The sequence below is a fragment of the Capricornis sumatraensis genome, chromosome 5 (genome assembly GCF_032405125.1).
Source record: "Capricornis sumatraensis isolate serow.1 chromosome 5, serow.2, whole genome shotgun sequence".
In the NCBI taxonomy this organism is placed as follows: Eukaryota; Metazoa; Chordata; class Mammalia; order Artiodactyla; family Bovidae; genus Capricornis; species Capricornis sumatraensis.
Genome location: NC_091073.1, coordinates 69849961 through 69860871, shown reverse-complemented (window position 1 = coordinate 69860871; position 10911 = coordinate 69849961).

The following is a 10911-nucleotide window of genomic DNA, read 5'->3' as shown; positions in this document are numbered from 1 at the left end:
AAATCTTGAATATATAGAGAAAAAAGTGAGAATGCAGCATTAGTTATTATTAATTTCAGAGGGAAAATGGCAATATGTGCATCTTAAAGATAATCACACTTTTTATTAAGTAATTCAACTTATAAAAATAGTCTATAAAATTCTAAAATCTATGAAACAAGATTTATACACTAGAGATTTTCACTGAAGCATTATTTTATAATAGCCAAAAATTATGTAGAACATAACTGTCCGAAAATAAGACATTAGTTAAATAGATTGTGATACAGCCATACAATTGAAACGTATGCATTCATTAAATTATGTCTATGAAGAGATTTTAATGAGCTGAAAAAATGCTTATAAGATGATAAAATGTTGAATGAAAAAATAGCATACAAAATTTTATGTATAATATCATCTCTATTATTCAATCATACATGTTGCTGTTCATTCACCAAGTCGTGTCCGACTCTCGTGACCGCATAGACTGCAGCACGCCCGGCTTCCCTGTCCTTCACTATCTCCTGGAATTTGCTCACACTCCTGTCCATTGAGTCAAGGATGCCATCCAACCATCTTATCTCCTGTTGCCCCCTTCTCATCCTGCCCTTAATCTTTCCTAGCATAAGGGTCTTTTCCAATGAGTCAGCTTTTTGCATCAGCTGGCCAAAGTATTGGAGTTTCACCTTCAGCACCAGTCCCTCCCATGAATATTCAGGACTGATTTCCTTTAGGATTCAGTGATTTGATTTCCTTGCTGTCCAAGGGATGCTCAAGAGTCTCCTCCAGTACCATAGTTCAAAAGCATCAGTTCTTCAGCACTCAGCCTTCTTTATGGTCCAACTCTCAAATCCATATATGACTACTGGAAAAACCATAACTTTGATTATATTCACCTTTGTCGGCAAAATGATGTCCCTGCTTTTTAATAGCTGTCTAGGTTTGTCATAGATTTTCTTCCAAGGGACAAGCATCTTTTAATTTCATGGCTGCAGTCATCATCTGCAGTGATTTTGGAGCCCAAGAAAGTAAAATCTGTCACTGTTTCCACTTTTCCCCATCTATTTGCCATGAAGTAACCATTCATAGAAGACTCTTAAGAGTCCCTTGGGCTGCAAGGAGATCGAACCAGTCCATTCTAAAGGAGATCAATCCTGGGTGTTCATTGGAAGGAATGATGCTAAAGCTGAAACTCCAATACTTTGGCCACCTCATGCGAAGAGTTGACTAATTAGAAAAGACCCTAATGTTGGGAGGGATTGGGGGCAGGAGGAGAAGGGGATGACAGAGGATGAGATGGCTGGATGGCATCACCAACTTGACAGACATGAGTCTGAGTAAACTCCTGGAGTTGGTGATGGACAGGGAGGCCTGGCGTACTGTGATTCATGGGGTCTCAAAGAGTCGGACACAACTGAGCGACTGAACTGAACTGAACTGAACCATTCATGCTCATTGAAAAGTGCAGGAAAGAAATGTTAACATGCTAATATAACCTGTAGATTATAGTATTATGAATAGTCTTATTTTTCTTGGTTTTTAAAATTTTCCCCTTATCATTATGTATTTCCTCTATAAGCAGAAAACACTGGAAAAAAATCTTTTTTCAATTGAATTGAAATCTGTCTCAGTCTTATGAAATCAACTAGTTCTTATTGTTCAAGGTGAGCAAATCTAACGTCTTTTATCTGACAGTCTTCAAGTATTTGAAGAGAGATGCCAGCTAAGAGTTTTAGCTTTACCTGTGATTCCACATCCCTCTGCCTTTCAGATTCCCAAGGAAAAAAATCATCTGTATCTCTTTCATAGTTCTTAATAGACAGGCTTCTGCACTATGCATCATTTGTTGTGTGATTAGCCTTTCTAAACTTCAGTTTTCTCACGTGCAAAATGGGAATAAATTGTTGGGAGGGCTGCATTTAGTGGAATACTGTACATAAATGACTTTTATAATCTAAATACCATACAATTTTGAAAGAGTAGTTGCTCATGAGAGGATTACCAGTGAGAATGGAAAAAAGAGGGAAAAGAGGTGACCTGAACATTCCCAGCTCTGTCTCTAATTACACCAATAGTCCTGGTCAGCCACAAAGACTCTCCTTCATCAAAGGAATTATGACAGCTTCCTGTACTGTCTACCAGAGTAGTTAGGAAGAAGTGAGGTGAGAAATATAAGCACCACTGACATGTGAAAAAGCACAGTGTATATTCAGAAATGTATTATTTCTACACTGGGATATTCTTCCTCACCCCGAATTCCCCATGCCCTCACGTGATGGCACCCACTGGGGACTTGTGATGCTGTCATGGGTTGATGTCATATCAAAGCAGACTTGATCCTTCTCCAATGAGCCCTAACTCCCTAACCCAGTCTCCAAATCAACATATTACCAACATCAAGATCTTAGTGTGTGTTAGTCACTCAGTCATGTTTGACTCTTTGCAACCCCATAGACTGTAGCCCACGAGGCTCCACTGTCCATGGAATTCTCCAGGCAAGAATGTTGGAGTGGGTAGCCATTTCCTTCTCCAGGGGATCTTCCCGACCCAGGGATCGAACCCAGGTCTCCAGCATTGCAGGCAGAATCTTTATCATTCAAGCCAGCAGGGAAGCTCTAAGGTCTTAGTCATGAGGCTAATTCCTGGGTGCTCTTTAAGATTCTAGTTAGCTTCCAACTCATCCTTGAAGTTAGACAGACATGAGTTCATATAATTACTTTCACATTTACTTGCCAAATGACTCTAAACATATTATTAAATTTTCTGAGACATAATTTCTTCATATACAAAGTAAGCCTCAAAATTGATACTTGCTATGGTTCTGTGGATTAAGTGATTAACACATTTAAAGTTCCTAACATAGAATCCATTACCCAGGAGGAAATTAATAAATCATAGTTTTCTTCTTTCTTCTTCCTCCCTTTTCCTTCTTCTTCCTATTTTCCACAGGAATCTCTCTATTTCTGATAATTGCTCTTGCTATTATCTTCTGCTTGAAATGCTTTCCCCTAATTCTCTAAAAGCTCAAGTTCTATTCATTCTAAATGACACTCAGGCCATGAAATTTCACTTGAAACACCTCCCTGAAGTGTTTCTTCTTCAATTGAACACTTATAGTACTTATTTATTCCTCCCTTTTGGAACTCATTAATTTCTAATTTACCATTTGGATTTGGATTTATTATTATTTTTTACTGCCTAAAATTAAATTTCTTGAGAGCAGAAGTGACCTATAGTACAGTGAATCTGTAAGGGCTTGTAATCTACCATTGTATCTTCACTTTAAGTATGAAGAAACTAAGGCTCAGTGATGTCAACTAGTACTCCAGTGTCTTATGTTGTAGTTGGAGGCAGAGCCAGGACTGGGATTGGATTTTCTGATTACTTTTACTACTGGTTCATGCTGCTGGAAGTGAATGAATTGCTGCCGGCCTTTTTCCTTTGAACTCTGCCCAGGGCTCTCCTTATAACAGAAACCATTAGGGCAGCAATTTGGGACTTGAAATAAGAGCTCCAAGAGTGTTGAATACATATTGGTGCTGAGCTGTGAAGTCTCCCTTAGGTCATGTCATTACTGTAGATCACTAAACTATTGGTTGTATCCCTACCCCTACCCTCTCCTTTGTCAGTTTCTTACTTTCACCTTAAGTGATGATTCAGCCATTTGGGAAGAAGGAATAATAGAGATAAAAATTGTCCCCCACTCCCATTTCAAGACTTAAGGACAAAACAGTTATCCAATTTGGTCAAGTGAATGGTAAGCTGACTACTTTTGGTAGGAAGCTAGGTTTTTGATCAAATGTCTTTTCCTGAGTTTTCTATTAAATATTTTCCTCTTGGTTCCATTTTCCTCAACTGATGACTTGCAGTGTTTTCTCTATTTCCATAAAAGGGATTTTCCCCAAATCTGAAGCTGAAAATCTCTTCTGCGTAATGTTGGTCTATCAGACATCTTATTGATTGTTTGCAGGTTAGGGCCCAAGTACCATAGCAATTTTATTTTCAATCTGAGTTTTCTGTCTTCCTCAGAAGGGTTCTCTTATTAATTGGCATGTAAATGAGGCATCAGAGCTATGGGTTCATCAAGGACTTCACATAGTTCTCAAAGACTTTCTCATCTCATTTTTGAGGCAATTTGCATACTTTCACTCATAGTTCTCCCTACATTTTTCTTTGAAGAAAGCTCTTATGCCTGTGGGTGCTCTGTGTATACAACTCCCTTGACCTAACACTTGTGCTTTACTTTCCCCTGAGCAATGACATTGCCTTAGGCAAAAATGACACATTTCCATCACTGATGAGCTTCCTAAAAGACTCAGAGTGTCTTGGGTACTGGCTTAAATGTATCTAGATCTGGACTTGTACATCCTGTTATCTTTAGAGATTCCATGCACAAATTAAAGGAAAAATGCATTCCTCCATGTGAAAAGAAATATTAACCCTTCATAAATAAAGTTTCTTTCTTTTTGCTTTGCTAATTAAATTTAGATGAGTTTGGTGAATGACGGGTGTTTTTTTCTTCACCCTTACTACTCCAATGGCCTGAAACAATGATGTCTTCATGAAAGGTAAGGTGCTCTGCCTCTTGATTTGCATTCTGAAATCATTCCATTGTTTCAGAAGAAGGGAAATGCTAGCCTGTTTCTGAAACTGAGTTTGGTACTTACTGGTCATCACATCTCATAAAGCAAAAAGCAGGTCTCTTTGAATGCTAAAATGTCCATCATGTCCTTCATTCATTTTTATTAAAAAAGAAAATATACATTGAATGACATTACATGTCAGACATTCTGCTGGATTCTAATAAAAGACAGACTGCCTCTAAGAGCCTGGTGGCTTAGCATCAGCACTCTGGTATACAGAAGAGGACGAAGTAAGCTAAGAATTAGGAAAGGTGGATTATGGTTCTGGGTTAGTCATTTGTGACCCTGGACATGTCACAAATGAGGAAATGGGGTTCAAATTGTAATTCCCTGTTTCATCAATTTAAGATGCCATTGGATGTAAGATGAACCTTGTATTATGTACCACTAAGATAAAATAAAAACTGTTCTTAATAAACTGATAAAATACTCTTATCCAACTGGACTTTTTATTTGATATACTAAAGTAGCTCATATATTTTTTTCTTTTTGGTATACTATGCAGAAAAATTCAAGCAAAATAAAACTTCAGAGTTGGAGTCTTCTGAGTCAGTTTTCACTCAGTGTTGCTGGTGTTCATGCTTTTCCATCAGCATCATTTTCTGCATCATCAAGAACACTGGTGATGTGCATTTCTTTGAAAGAGTGAGCCACTTTTGGTTGTGGTCTTTTCTTCATAATTTACTGATATCCATTCTGCAAGTTTTGACATTGAAAGGTTTTTGGCCTTACCAGAATGTGTCAGCTGGTGGTTTTCAGGCAACTACTAGAACTTGCAGTCTTCCATCAAATGGTTTTGTTCTCTACCCTTTCAAGTCAGGCTGCTTCCCCTTCCGGCCCCCCACCCCGGGATCTGGTGTCATTCAAGCCAATAGAACAACTTAATTCAGTCCAAAAGCAAAGGAAAGCCTGTTCTTTTATTTTTTAATTTAATTAGTTTTGACTGTGCTGGGTCTTCATTGCTGTGTGGACTTTTCTCTAGTTTCAGCGAGTGGGGGCTACTCTCTAGCTATGGTGTGCAGGCTTCTCGTTGCCTTGGCTTCTCTTGTTGCAGAGCACGGGCTGTTAGAGCCATCAGGCTTCACTAATCGCAGCGCCCAGGCTCTAGAGCACAGGCTCATTAGTTGTGGCCCACAGACTTAGTTCCCCTGCACAGCATGCGGGGTCCTCCCAGACCAGGGATCGAATCCACGCTTCCCGCATTGGCGGATGTCTTTTTCACCACTGAGCCACCAGGGAAGCCTGGAAAGCTATTCTGTGATCAGAGGATGGAGAGGATGTGCTCAGGCTCTAGAGCACAACTCTCCCACTCTCCCGACAGGCTATGGGAGGGGTGCATTAAGGGTCTTTGTCAGCAGAGGAGACGGTGGAGGTCTCACAGTGGGGAGGTGGGGCGGGGCAAGGTGCAGCTGTGATGCTCAGGCTCAGATTGCAGGGCCAGGAGTATCTTTGCACACGGCCTGCCACCACCATCTTGAGTTGAGTGTCCTGCTCAGTGCTTATGCACAGGGTCCCAGAGCTAAAGTATCGGTGCAGCAGTTCTATGCTGGGAATTCTAATCTGACATTGCAAGGCCTCTGCACATGGCACCCTATGAGCAAGTGGAACTACACCAAGCACAAAGGAAAGGAGGAAAATTGTCAGACTTTATTGCCCAGATTCTGGTTTTATTTCTTGGGAACTATTATGAGCTTTGCTGGTCACACCAGGCTTCCCTGGTGGCTCAGACAGTTAAGAATCTGCCTGCAGTGCTGGAGACCCAGGTTCGATCCCTGGGTCAGGAAGATCCCCTGGATAAGGGAATGACTACCCACTCCAGTACTCTTGCCTGGAGAATCCCATGGACAGAGGAGCCTGGCGGGCTACAGTCCATGTGGTCACAAAGAGTCAGACACGACTAAGTGACTAACATTTGCCAGTCACAAATCCTTCTCTCATGTCCTGCTCCTCATTCAAGAGAGGTGCTGAGGGGTGATGGTCCATCTGTAATTACTTCCTGCTGAGTTTTGGGCATCATCATAACCTCAGCTGGCAAGGAGCAGAGCTTCTCCTCAGCTGCCTTTAGATGTATATGGTTCAGGCCTCAGCCCTAACTGTTTGCATCCCTGAGTAACCACAGTCAGCCTAACCTTTAGGAGACAAAGGATGCCAGACAGTTTAAGGTACGTAGCCCAAATATTAGCAAGAGAACAATGGTCACGTGCCAAATTTTCCTAACAATGAAGGTATCTAGGTCTTTTGTCTATAGGCAAAAGCATGCTCTTATGTCAAGGCTCAACACCAACATTGTGACCTGAATATCCCTGGTCATACATTGGTTTTTCAGAAGAGAAGCTTCAGGTCAGATACATGCTCACATGAGTAGTCAAGTCGGATGTTGCCCCAGGTTGTCTCTCCAGAGTTTGAGGCTTGGGGCCCTTATCACTAGAGTGTTTTGTGTCCATGGAGTGATTCCTTGCAACTTCAGGACAGGAAGGAAGGTTAGGATCACCAAGTGGGGTCCATTCCACTTCAAAAGGAGCCATCTTTCAGGCTGTTGGTTTTCCAGGTTTTTAGGTTCACCCAGTCTCTTGGTTGGAAGTGGCAAAGGGCCAGGTGGGTGAGTGTGGGCAGCACCTGGTTACCATATTCCATGAGAGCATTCACGGTTTCTCCTATCTGAAAGGCATACTCAAGTAATTCTAGTCCAAGGGATATAAACTGTGTCTTCTCTCAGGCCTGGAGAATGGGTCTATCATACCTGAGTTCAAATGCACATAACTTTACCTTATCCCTTGAGGCTGATCATATAGGGAGCAGGACAATCAGAAGCAACTTAATCCAATGTTCTTCAGTTTCCTGACACAGCTTGACTAAGGCCCGTTTCAAGGTCTGATGGGATCTCCCTACTTTTCCCCAAAAGCTTTGGGAAAAGCCACAGCCTGCGTGGCTTATAAACGATGGAAATTTGTTTGTGACAGTTTTGGAAGCTAGAAGTCCAAGGCACACAACAGCCAGAGCAGTATCATGGCCAATTCCCTTCCCTAGTCTACTCTGCAGAGTTGGTACCAATCTTTGAACTGTCAAATAAGACATTACTAAAATAGTGGCTTTCAAACTTCCAAACATTTTTTTACTTATTCACAGTAAGAAATATGTTTTGCATTAGTTTTAACTGAATATTTCATAAAACTCTACTCACCCTTCCTGTCAATCTCATTATATTTTACTCTTTTCTACCATATTTCATTAGAAAAAAGCAGTGTGACCTACCAACATGATTTCATTATCCACAATGAGTCATGACTCACAGTGGGAAATTCACTAGTGTATTCTGCTTTCACTCAGAGGGAAGGGAGTGAGTGATATTAGGAACAAAGTTGAAAAAGGGTATCTCTGGTCTTCAGTGAGGTCAGGATTACCTATCCTCAGTGTAGACACTTGACTGACCTATAGACAAGAGCCCACAGATAGTAGAGCGACGCTACTCTCCTCTCTCTTAAGGACATGGAAGAGTCATTCTGTGGGGAAAAAGAAATGAGGAGAAGGAGCAGCAGCAACAGCCACAACTCACACACAGATTACATCAGTGATTTGGCATAAAAACAAACTATTTGTTTGCACAACAATCGTGACAAAGTATTTTTACAACAGAACAAAAAATTAAAGTAAAAATATTTACCACATTTTCTTTCACATGGGCTTTATATGAAGAAGATTTTGAGAGGATTTAAGAAAGGACCAGATTGCTTGCCTTAACAAAAAAGATGGTCACTGTCTAAGTCCATTTGGGCTGCTATAACAAAATACCACAGCCTGCGTGGCTTATAAACAATGGAAATTTGTTTTTGACAGTTTTGGAAGCTAGAAGTCCAAGATCAAGGTGCCAGCGTGGTTGGATGAGGGTCTCTGCAAGGTTGCAGACTTCCTGTTGTGTACTCACCACTGCAAGGAATGAGGGAGTTCTGTGGGGTCTCTTTTATATGGTTACTAATCCCATTCACGAGGACTCCACGCTCATGACCTAATATCCTCCCAAAGGCCCCACCCCCTAACCCCATTATATTAGGCAGTAGGATTCCAACATGTGTATATGGGGGATGCTAACATTCAGACCACAGCAGAGAGAGAAGAAAATAGACAGAAAGTAGACCAAAGGACCGACGAGAGGAAGGAGAGGAGAAAGAGTTGACAGTGGAAGTTTAAGAAAGCAAGCAGGCTGGGAAACTTGCCATGCAGTTAAGAAGGATTTTTCATAAAATTTGGATGTATCAAATATAAGTCCTCCCTTCACATACTACCCAATTCTAAGAATACCTTTAGAAGGATTGGTTTAGTCGCTAAGTCGTGTCCGACTCTTGGACTCATGGACTGTAGCCTGCCAGGCTCCTCTGTCCGTGGGATTTTCCAGGCAAGAATACTGGAATGGACTGCCATTTCCTTCTTGAGGTGATCTTCACGACCCAGGAATTGAACCCGGGTCTCCCACATTGCAGGCAGATTCTTCACCTACTGAGCTATGAGGGAAGCCCTTAGAGAAGGGTTATATTACCCTTTAAAGCTTTTGTGGACATCATGTATGTGTGTGTGTGTCAGAGTATGTATATTTTGTGTGTGATGAGATGAGCCTGAAGGCCACAGGGGGCCAGTGTAATTTGGATTACAGCAGTAAACTGAAACAACAGTGAAAACTGATAAATTGAATCTTTACTGACTGAGCAGTTGAGGAAGAATGAGCTTTATTTGCACTTGTAAGTATTTGCTTGCATGACAGTAGATGTTTCCCTATGAACATTTTCTCAGCAAGATCCCAGTGGGCCTGGTGAACCGGGTGGTCCTTGTATGTTTAAAATTTTCCCGTGGCTTTGGAACTTTCTGAAGTTAGTTGGCTTCTGAGATCTATCAGTGGTCTACAGAGTCTGATCTTACCTGGTTCAAAGTCTTAAAGAGAAACATGACTTTTTTCATTTTCATGAAATTGAAAGAAACCTGTAGAATATTTCCACATAGCAGGATACTCCCCACTCTATAAAAGTAAGTTCTCACAAGACCTCAATTGACTAAGAAAACTTAGCATTAGAAGGGAGGCTGAAGCAGCATTTCGATGACTTGTGGGGGAAAATTCCACAACACACCATTAAGTTGAACCAACCTATGTTTCCTAACACAGAAAAACTGGGTATACTCAAATGTTAAGATTGTTGAGAACTCTCACATCATGGAAGTTCAAGTTATCAAAAGAAAAATATTTACTGAACTTCCCTTGAACTTGAGGGTTTGATAAAACTTATAACCCTTGCATTCTAAGGAGCCCCTTAACTTTCCTTGGCAGAAAAACTATACCAAATGAAGTGGCATGAAAACAGTGCAATTATAGTGTTCCTATAACAGTGTAATAACAGTGTTCCTAGAGCAGTCTCCTTAGAAGTAAGGTTTTATGAGTCATGATGAAGAACTGAGAAGATGATGACCCACCTCCACCTCCCCAGAGACAATAGATGAATTCCCACCATGCTCTTGGACGTTCCAGTGCTCTCAATGGAATCTGAGTAGTGGGTTCATAGCCTTCTCTTTAGGATGCCCCGGTAAACACCTACGAAAATCATTTCCTTCTTTCGCTATATTACACGAATTAGTGAAATTGAATGTGCGTGCAAAATTAGAGCCTTTGCACCTGAAGTAATATATGCTGGTAGTTAGAGAAAACGGACCATAGGCAAATCAGAGCTTAGAGCAGAAACTAGAGCATTATTCTTCTCCTGTCCACTGGTAATCATTGGGAATTATATTTCTTTTATTGTAGATGTCATAACTTTCTTAATCTTTCAATGGGATGTTTCTATAACCTCGTTCTCTATGTAAAGACTACACTCATTATACGTTGTTCTTCTATCTCTAAAACCACTCTGCCACTACTTTCAAGAGTTCAGATCTCCTCTTTGTCCTATTTCTAGTCTCAGTTTCATCTTTGTAAAATGAAGGACTCAGCCAGCTCCAGTTCCCCCCCCCCCCCCCCGCCAATTTTCAAGTCCCCACCGCTGCCATGCTCCTGTGGCATGCTGGGATCAGCTCCCACTTGTCCCCACTGGCAGCTCTTTCCAGCTCTGCATTTGGTAACATTAGATTGGTAGCTTGGAATCAGTCATAGCAGGAGCATTTACATCATAGAAATTGACAAATACAATGTCAGAGTGCTTTTATTCCTGGAAAGCCAATTGTTAAACATTTATCAGTATACCACTACATGTCTCTCGAACTCAGTTCTAATGTTCAGCCTGATGGATACAGTTATTTGAATTTATCATGG